A 9,717-nucleotide genomic window follows, 5' to 3' on the forward strand; every position below is an offset into this window, starting at 1 on the left:
GTAACATCATTTTAACTAGCTAATATGCCAGTACAATCAGTAAAAAAAAAATTGCATATAGTATAAAATAATTATGGGCATCTTCACTGGGTCCTATTAGGAGTAACAAGTTAAAATGGGGATAGTGATCTCTCACTGTGGAAAATGGACTCTAAGCAGAAACTGCTGCTGCTGAGAACTGTTAATGCCTATAACTTAAATATAGCTGAATCTCAACTTTAAATGCCATGTTACACTGAGACAGGCAAGAGGGAGGCAGCCTATCGCTCACAGACAGAAGTCTGTTGTACTTCCTGGGCGTACAGTGGGGTGCAGCATGCTGGAAAAGTTCCAGAGGGGTGAGGTCAAGCTTCACTCTGACCAGTGGTTTTCAACATTTTTAAAGTCAGGCCATCATCCACAACTTTTTAAATTTGGCAATCCCCAGTTGAAAACCACTATTTTGCTACCTCCACTTACCTCAGTGATTCTCGGCCAAATATCTTACATTAAAACTACATCTTCATAACATCTTCACTGCTCAAGATAAAAACTGGTGCAGCTGAATACACAAGAGGAACCAAACTATTTTCCTTCAATATAAAAGTCAAGCAGGTAGGAAGAGCCTGACTAGATTTTATGCAGCTATTGCAGGGTAAAGCACACGAGAAGTGATGGGTTACATAATGAAAAGGGCCAATGCTTTTCCTGGCAAGACTTTGTGGACTTGATTCTGCACTCCCAAAGCCAGGCAAGATTAGTTATAATTGGAGTTTTGCCTAGATGAGGCTAGCAGAAATTAGATGCCATTGGAAAAAGGAAAACCCACAGAACACATTCACCAACAGCGTCTAATACTCACCCCATCTCCCTGACACATCTCATTTTCTGCACATCACCTGTAGTAATAATTTCCTTTCTGCAGCTGAACTGTCTCCTTAATATTCTTTCCTGTAACTTGATCCAAGACTCTCCATCAAGGGTGGATCTGGGGAGGGGGGAAGAGGGGAGTTGCAGTGGTGCAGTTGCACCCCACTTTGATTCCTGCTCCACCCAAACTTTGAAGCCAACTGTTGGGAAGAGGCAGGAGCATTTCTAGCCTGACAGTGCTGATGGAGTTCATAGATATCTCTTTTCTATTTCATATCCCTGCAGACTATTTTTAGTTCTAGCCAAAAGCTTTAAATCAGGTGTGTTAATGTTAACTCAGGTGTGGAAATGACTGATAGTGAAGCATTGGATAACCTGTCAAGATGCTCAAGGAGGCTACGTTTTGTTTTTATAAATCTGAATAAGAGGTGTACATTTAACTATAATAACTACAGGACTAATAAAACAAGTTATCTTTGGAATATTTTTGCCTAGCTTGTTGTGTTTTATTAAACTTAATATATAAGATAGCAACGGTTTACTAATTTGCTTTGATCCTAAACTGAATAATGTAACACTGGGCTGCTAGCATATTAGTAAATCTTCTAGTTTCTCTTTAACTAAAGAAAAATATGTGATATGTTATGCGTGGTGATGCACCAGACACCCTGCACCCCATTAAGTTTAAGGGGAAAAACTGGGAGAAAGCCAACATAAGCCAATGAGTACGCAGCTCAGACTGGTGCATCCTCTAGGGGTGAAGTCAAAAACTCTATATCCTCCCAAAGAGGATGGAAAAATAGATGCCAAGGCTCATGTGAAACAGACAAGAACAGCCAAAGCAAACAGATTCTCAACTGAACAGGCCACAGAACAGTAGCCAGCTAAATGGTGGTAAAAAATAAAAGTATTTCTACACCAATGCCGTAAGTCTAAAAACTAAGATGAATGAACATGAATGGCAGTGATGATATTGACATAGATGTTTCTGAAGTGTGGTGTAAAGAGGAAAATCAACTGGACACTGTAGTTCTGATGTACAAACTACACAGGAATGATTGACCAGGTAATAGATCAAGTTGCTCTAAAGCACAGTGCCTTAGGGAACTCGTGTTCCCCAGGGTTAATTTTTGCCACTTTGCGGGGCTGGGCTGGTGCTCACACTGGTGAGCACCAGCCCAACCCCAGCTCCAGCAGGGATCAAGGGGGAGAGAGGGGAGGGGGAGAGAGCAGCACAGAGCTGCTGGCTGGACTTTACCGGACCAGAGCTGGAGGGGCGGGACACAGGGAACAGAGCTCCCTCGCCTTGTAGGCCCAGCTTGGCTCCCCCCAATACTCTAGCTGGGGTAGCTGGGGGGTCCTGAGAGGCAAGGGGGCTCCATTCCACCCTACCTCCCAACTCCAGCTCTGGTCAGGCAAAGCCCAACCAGCTGTTCCCTCCTCATCTCCTTACCCCTCCCTCTCCTGCTGACAGACCCAGAGCTGGGGGGAAAGGACTGGGGAGAGGGGTGGTTCACCAGCTTCCTTGGTGACAGGGAACAGCTGGTGACAGGGAACAGCACTAAATTTCTAGACGCTATAAATGACTGCTTTTTGGAACAATTAGTCCTGGAACCCACAAGACAAAGGGCTACTCTAACATTAAGTCCTAAGCAGTGTCCAGGATTTGGTCCAAGGAGTAACTATTGGTAGCCACTCTGTAATAGTGACCATAATGTAATCTGGTTCGATATTCTTGCAGGAGGCAAGAAAATAACCCCCCCAAAAAACCCAAAGAAATCAACCACAGTGGTATTCACCTTGACAAAGGGAGCTATACAAAATGAGGATGTTATACAGAAATTAAAAGGGGCAGCCAAGGGAGTTAAAAACTTGAAGCAGCAATTAAAATACCACATTGAAGATACAACTTAAAGCATACAACAGATCAAAAAAAAAAAAGTGGAAATCAAAAAGGAGTCAGCCTGGTTATATGGTAGAGTTTTGGAATCTATTCAAGGCAAAAAAAAGATGACATTCTTAAAATGGAATGTCCCAATGAGGACACTAGAAAACAGCATAAAATCTGGTAAGTTAAAGATAACTTTAACATGGGAGCAGTTCTGCCTATATGAATCCTGAATACATGTTCTTCCCCTTAGCATCCACTCTGTGCCACAGTGATAACACAAGATACTAGGCTAGATGGGTCTGTAGTCTGACTCACCATAGCACATCTTATGCAAAATTCCTCTCTGGGAGCAGGGACAGGACAAATCTTTAGTTGAGTCCCATTGGCTAGGGACAGACATTACACATAAACTGGTTAAAGTAATCAGAAACTGATTTAAACCTGTAACAGAACAGATATTCAGTGCACATAAACCAGTTTGAAAATGGCCAAAACCGATTTGAGATAAACCTGGTTGAATGTAGTATCAGACTTAACTGATTTGGCTTAAACTGGTTTATGTAATGTCTGTCCCAGACTCCTTGCTGGTTTAAGATAAATCAGATACCCCCAGCATCCCAGCACGTTCTCTGGGCTGGGCGGAGCTCTGCTCCTCAGCAGAGCTGGCCCCTCCGCTCCGCTCTCTAGCCAGAGCAGAGGTGGGGCATGGCCAGATGCTGGCCTGCCATGGCCCCCAAAGCAAATTCCTACCTCCATCCCCTCTCTCCCCCACTGGAAAACCCTACGGACTACAGCTGAGGCTACAGCTGCACCTCCATGGCTTTCCTGCGGTCAGGCAGAGACTGAGTTAATTCTTCCCTCTGTCCAGCTTGCCTGTAGCCAGGGAGGGGATTAATTCCACAGTGGTCCCAGAACAAGGGAGAGAGGCAAGACCTGCACCTTTAAGCCCAGAGTTAAGACCTGCAGGACCAGACTGAGAGGTAGGAAGTGTTGGCAAAGACCTGACAATCATCACACACATGTACTGGAGATGAAGTTAAGGGAAGCTGCAGACCAAAGAATGAAGAGAGCTACATTTACATTATAAAGCAGAACCTGTAAAACCTAAACAAAGCCTTTCTGAATGCCTGGCTGTAAGGAGACACTCTGCCCTCAGGAGTAGTAAGACTTATGCAAGGCTTTCTCTTGTCTCCCTGGTTTACATTTTAAGTTAGACAAAGTTGTGTATGCTGTATTTTACTGGGCTGTATACCTTAGCTTAGGCGAAGATTTTTGGTAGTTCCCTGTTGTATGCTTTGCAAACTGCTGTGTTCAATACATGCTTGCTTCAGAGAAAGGACTTTTTTACCATCCCCACTCATCAGTCTGGCAGCAGTTCCCCCTGCTCCCCCTCCAGGCCGGTGGTTGGCACCCTGTGTGTCCTGCTAGCCCTGGCTGGTGCCTGGCCACACCTGCTTTGTTCCAGCAGGGAGGGGTGAAAGCTTTGGAGGGCAGCTCTCTTCCCTCCCCTTTGGTAGTGGTTGGCAAGCATGCTCAAGCACCCCCCAGCTCCTGGCTTGAGCCACTGCAGGCACATGCCTGCATTTCCTGATTTGACAGAGAATGTCTATCCAGTTATTAATCAGTTTAAGCTGCACAGCTTAGACTAATTTGCAAAGAGTGAATCAATTCAGGCTTTTTGAATGTCTGTGCCTAGCCATTGGGTACAAGTGGACCTGTGTTTGGCCTTTTACACAAGGGTGCATTTCAGATCTGGAAAGCAGCCTGTGGGACTGCCTGCTGCTTCCCTTAAGTCAGACTAGATCGCTTTTAGTGTGATTTTTGAAACACCAGATTCCCAACATCTCATTGGGCATGTTCAAGTTTACTGCCTTTGATCCCTTTACAAAAAATATTAATGACCCTTTTGTCCTTCCAGCCCCCTCCTACCATATCAAACTATAGCAAGTTTATGGCAGTCTATGAGATGCCGGCATTTTCAAAGCCATTTGGTTTTACTTTGACATTAGTCTCACATTGATTATTTTTCTGTTTACTGCATTTTTCTCATCTGTGGAAAGGTTAGATACCACAGCGGCATGTTGAAAGATGAGTTATGACATGAAAAAGAAAAACAAAACCACTGCATCACTGGAACCACTGACCCAAACATTGCAGGAGGACAGAGGGTTCACAAGGGTGTCATATCTTTAAACACATCAACCTTCCTCACAAAGGAGGATGACACTGTGCCAGTTCATGCAACCATCTCTACTGTTCTTGGTGTGTGGGTCCAGACTGCCATAAAAAGGAATCTATAAGGAAAACATTTTCCAGAGCTCATTCAAAATCCACCCAACTCCAAGAGGCTTTGGATAGCCCAATTAACACACTGTCTCCCATGCAAGCAAGATCCTCTTGAGAGGCTGATAGTAGCCCTCTTTGGAGGAAGCAGGGGGTGGCCAGATGCAGGGCCGCTTTTAAAGATATACTGAAGTACTTTGCAGCACAGCAATCAGAAGGTAGATGCAGTTTTGTTGCCTGATGGCCCATCACTCAAAATCAGGTTCTTTAAAACAAAGCTTTTCACCAGAGATTAGCAACCAGGAAGCCTGTAAGAGAGCTTATAGGTCATTTGGATCATCAAAAAGTAGAGCAAATAATTGAAGATAAAGACATTTCAGAGCAATTCATTTCTTTGCTTCAGTCTTCATTTGAATGGCTGTTGGGTAGATGCCTATTTACCTTTGAAAGTTAAGGCAGTATTGCAGACTGAGGTGTCAAAAGAAGTAGTATTAAAACTGATTAGCTTAAGAAGTGAAACAATCTGGAGACCACTCAAGAGTTCATAAGAAGCTCTTAACAATGGAGGATTGTTTGCAATAACATACAGTCTCGATTAAATTGGCTTGAATGCTAGAGTATTTCATAGTGAAAAGCCTGTAGTTAAGAGGTGCTGGATCTACTACTTCAAGATCGTTTCAGGCTGGACATAAGGAAGAATTTCTTTACTGTCCGAGCCCCCAAGGTCTGGAACAGCCTGCCACCGGAGGTGGTTCAAGCGCCCACATTGAACACCTTCAAAAGCAAACTGGATGCTTATCTTGCTGGGATCCTATGACCCCAGCTGACTTCCTGCCCTTTGGGCAGGGGGCTGGACTCGATGATCTTCCGAGGTCCCTTCCAGCCCTAATGTCTATGAAATCTATGAAATAACCTTTTAGAGGTGGGCCACTTTAGCAAAGCTAGCTCTGAAGGTGGACTGCTTCTTCCCCCCTCACTGCTCACCTGCTGTGGGTGCCTCTTGCCACCAAATCACTACAGACATCCTGGTTTTGCAGGCCAGAAGTAATCGCTTGGCTGGCTACATCCAGTCCATGGGCCAGGGGTTGCTTACCCCTGGTCTAGACCCAAGAAATCCTCAGACAGTAGGAAGTTGAATAAGAGCATGATGTCACCTTCTTCCTGCCCTGAACAGGCAAATATTTGGGAAGATGTTAGGAGCCCAACCTCTCTTTTCATCTGGCAGGAAAATTTGACTAGGGTTGTGGGGGAAAGGGGAGACTGGGAGTGTTGGTGGGCCAAATTCCTTACTCTGCAAACGTGCTGTCCGGTCTAGCACAGAGGTAAGTAAAATAGAGCCCGCAGGCCACATCTGGCCTGCCAGGCCATTCTATTGGACCCATTGGGCCCCTCCAAAAAACAATTATTACTAGCCTGCATCTACCCCTCTGAAAGCCAGGGATAGGTGTGGACTTTCAGAGGTTGCACAGGCAGTCTCTGTGCCTCCATCTCCATGGGGCTCCCCACACTCCAGCTGGGAGCCCCATGTGGAGACACTGAGCAAGATGGCGCATGACTGGACAGCCGGTGAGTGGGGAGGGGCGCTCCTGCCTGCAGGAGTGGGGGAGATGAGGGGTTTGTGGGTGGGTTGGGTGCCTCTGCTACACCCCCTGTCCCATGGTGCACAGCCCCCATCAGTGGTGGCAGCAGCAGTAGGTGGCAGGTGCTTGGGCCACTCATGGCCTGCAACAGGCAGAGCCCTTGGTTGCATGTGGCTCCAGCTGAATCCCGAGAGCTGCACACGGTGGCACAGAGCTAGCCTGGAGTGGCCTGCTGGCACCTGCCTTTGGGCCAGACCAGGCTGGTTCCAGGTGGGCTTGTTGTACTGCACACGGGAACCGTGTGACATCAGGCCAGGCCAGCTCTTTGCCTCCATGTGAGGTTTCCAATGTTACAGCAGGGAGCTGCATGTGGAGGCATGGAGCCCACCTGAGCCAATGGCATGCGGACTGGAAGTCGTGGGGAGTCATGCACCATCAGGATGAGCAGGCTCTGTGCCACCATGTGCAGCTCCCTGCTAGAGTGTTGGAAGCCCCATGTGGTGCTATGGAACCAGCTTGGTCTGGCTTGAAGGCATGCACCAGCAGGCTGGGCCAGCTCTGTGCTGCCATGTGCAGCTCTGGGTCTCAGTTGGAGCCATACACCATTGGGGACCTCTTCATGCCGCAGCCATGAGCACCCCAAGGGCCCACCTGCTGCTGCTGCTGGTGGCACGGGCTGTAAATGGGAGGGGAAGTGTGGGAGAGGGTCCCAAACTCACCCACAAACCCCACATGCACCCCCCCATACACCCCACACATACCCCACACCCTCCCACACACAATACACAAAGGTAAGACATTATTTCATGCAATCACCTCTATCTACACTATGCAAACACAGGTAGATTAGGACAAAAAACATTTTTTGAAATAAAATTAAAGTATGTATAGTAGATGTTTGATTTTAGTATACAAATTGGTTTTTTCCTGGTTCCAAGATGGCAAACCCCCTTCTCAAAAGGCGTACTTCCAAGGGCAAGGGGAGGGACTTCTGGTGGCAAAAGTCAGGGGCTAGGGGTGGGACTTCCAATCCCAAGATGGTGATCAGGGGGCAGGGCACCTGTCACAGGGTAGAGATACCCTTACAGCCCTCAACAGCTCACCAAGACTCATTAAGTGGCCCTCCAGCCGAAATAATTGCCCACCCCTGCTTTAAGAGATGGACCTTATGTCAGCATCACCCTGTGAGTCAGAGCAAGGCAGTGAGCAACTCTTAACTGCAATGAACTTGAAAGGACATTGGATGTGATTTGTATAAAAGTTCTGTTCTTTTTTGGTGCTTGATTAAAATACTGAGGGACTAGGAGGCAGAAAACATTTTTAGGGCTGACTGGAAAGAACTGTAGATTGTCCCTAAAAGGCCAGATCTGGAAATCCAGCGTTCCTGACTTCCATAACAGTTTGCCAAATGTAAAGCAAACAGAATTTTGGTTGATTCTTTAACTCTTTGTGTACCTCCAAATCCCTCTGATTTCTAAGGGACACTACACCAATAAATCATCCTCTTGAGTGGCAGAGAGAGAACATTCTGACATATATGTGAAATAAAGCTGATAACAGCAGCAGACTTCCTGCAAATTGGAAACAAACCAAACATGCACACTATTGGGGTTGTAGGGAGCGAAACTATGCTTGTAAAACAGTGTTTATATAGCCTGAAAAAAGATCCCTCTGGAGAAGTTGCACGCAAACTGTCCAACTTCTATGCAGATACTGCATTGCCAATCTCCACATTAATTAAAATGTGAACATTGTCCTGCTGTGTAGTGGAGCACAGAAGCAAGGGGGTTGCATTGGCATAAAATAGAGCAAGCTTCAGTGCCAAACTCAGAGCTGTCAAAAGCCAAGGCAATACTCCAGCAAGGAACACTACTGTTCATGACAGAGTGAAGCAGCTCCCTGCACGCTGAGCCAAAGAATGACCTGTTCCCTCAAGGCAGCTGCTCATTTGTCCATTTAGCTAGAGGTTCAGCAATACAGAACTGTACAGCCAATAGGTTTACACACACACACAAAAAGCTGAAGACATGCAGATCAGATATGGCCAAAGCCTGGATCCAGGGTACATGCAACTTTCCCAGATTTTAATACAGGGTATACATACTTTCTAATAGAAAATGAACATGCAGAAACAAATGATTCAGCAAATGTGCAGCAGGCTAATGAGGAGTCAAACAAAAGCAAAGCCACTGATTCCTCTTTCATGCATCATGGAGTAGACAAGGAAAGACAATCAGCAGCAGAAAAGGAATGCTTGTCTGCTTGTTGGTGCCTTTTTTAAAAATAAAGACCCCAGCTTTAAATTGATTGCCCTCAAATGGCCCAGATGAATAGTCTGTCACTTACAGCATTCAATATCCTACTGCTCTGGACAGGCCAGCATCACAGAACAGGATGCAGTGAAGCGCAGAATCCACAGACTCGAAAACAATGCAAACCACACAGACCTTCTCCTAAACCAGCTCAGGCCACATAGATCCGCACGGAGGGCAGAAAGCAACTTTACTCCAGGACAAATATCTATTTTGTAAACTGTTTAAGCATCCAGATTTCTTCTTGTTCAATCTTACACACAGGTGTTTATTTAGTTTCTGCAGCTCAGAATATCAGGGGTAGAGCTTATTGTTTTGCTTGGGAATGGGAAGGTATTAGGAGAAGGAGTGAGAGAAATCCCCTTTGTAAATTCCTTGTTGGGTGTAGTAATTTGTCAGCCAGGGGCATTACTAGTGAGAGAAAGGCAAGCATGACATGGGGTATTGTACTGAACACTTCACATCAGAGCTTCCAAGACTAAAAAAAAGTTATAGAAATCCCTGAGCAAGTGCAAAACTGACACTTTTCCTGCAGGGGAGGAAAACATTCATGTCTCTTGATAAATGACAAGCTACATGTTCATTTTCATAAAACAGGGTGGGGGGGGGGGCACTTATTCAGCTTCACTTTTCAGATAGGTGTAACTTTCCTAGTGATTGACATGTGCTATGGTTGGTTTCGGCCCAGCAATTGCTTTTTATTCCTTCAGCAGTGAAAGTCCTACTACAACCCACTACGCTACCACCAGGAGTACCTCCAACCTCTAAACATAAGCACAGCCACCAACTTCCACTCCGCTCT

Source organism: Alligator sinensis, unplaced genomic scaffold, assembly GCF_000455745.1.
Source record: "Alligator sinensis unplaced genomic scaffold, ASM45574v1 scaffold243_1, whole genome shotgun sequence".
Taxonomy (NCBI): Eukaryota; Metazoa; Chordata; order Crocodylia; family Alligatoridae; genus Alligator; species Alligator sinensis.